A 1,181-nucleotide genomic window follows, 5' to 3' on the forward strand; every position below is an offset into this window, starting at 1 on the left:
TCAGGACCAGATATGGTCATAATGAGTTTCTTGTTATGTCATTTGGGCTGACCAATGTCCCAGCAGCCTTTATGCATTTGATGCATAGTGTATTCCAGCCTTATCTTAATTCCTTTGTCATTGTGTTTATTGACGACATCCTGGTATATTCCCGGTCTCGGGAAGATCATGAGCAGCACCTGAGGACTGTGCTTCAGACTTTGAGGGAGAAGAGGTTATATGCAATATTTTCTAAGTGTGAATTCTGGCTTCAATCAGTGGCATTCTTGGGCCGTATAGTGTCTTGTAATGGGATCAAGGTAGATCCGAAGAAGGTGGAGGCAATGCAGAGTTAGCCTAGACCGTCATCAGCTACGGAGATCCGTGGTTTCACTGGTTTGGAGGGATATTACCGTCACTTTGTGGAGGGATTTTCATCAATTGCAGCACATATGACCAGGTTGACCCAGAAGGGTGCTCCATTCAGGTGGACTGAGGAGTGTGAGCAGAGCTTTCAGAAGCTCAAAACAGCTTTGACTACAGCCCCAGTATTAGTATTGCCTACAGGTTCGGGGTCCTACACTATCTATTGTGATGCCTCGAGGATTGGCCTTGGAGCGGTATTGATGTAGGACGGTAGGGTGATTGCCTACGTGTCTAGACAGTTGAAGGTGCATGAGAAGAATTATCCGGTTCATGATCTCGAGTTAGCAGCTATTGTTCACTCGCTGAAGATCTGGTGTCATTATTTGTACGGTGTTCCCTATGATATTTACAGTGACCACCAGATTTTGCAGTACTTGTCCAGGCAGAAGGACATTAATTGCGTCAGCGAAGGTGGTTGGAGCTACTTAAAGACTATGATATCACTATATTGTACCACCCGGGGAAGGCTAATGTAGTGGACGACGCCTTGAGTCGCCGGGCAGAGAGTTTGGGTAGCTTGGCATATCTTCCAGCAGCTGAGAGGCCCTTAGCCTTGGATGTTCAGGCCTTAGCCAGTCAGTTCGTGAGATTGGATATTTCAGATCCTAGCCGGGTATTAGCTTATGTGGTTGCTCAGTCTTCTCTTTATGACCGTATCAGAGAGCTCCAGTATGATGATCCTCATCTTCTAGTTCTTCAGGACAGGGTTCGGCGAGGTGATGCCAGAGATGTGACTATTGGTGATGACGGTGTGATGAGGATGCAGGGCCGAATCT

The sequence above is a fragment of the Nicotiana tomentosiformis genome, chromosome 8, assembly GCF_000390325.3.
Source record: "Nicotiana tomentosiformis chromosome 8, ASM39032v3, whole genome shotgun sequence".
In the NCBI taxonomy this organism is placed as follows: Eukaryota; Viridiplantae; Streptophyta; class Magnoliopsida; order Solanales; family Solanaceae; genus Nicotiana; species Nicotiana tomentosiformis.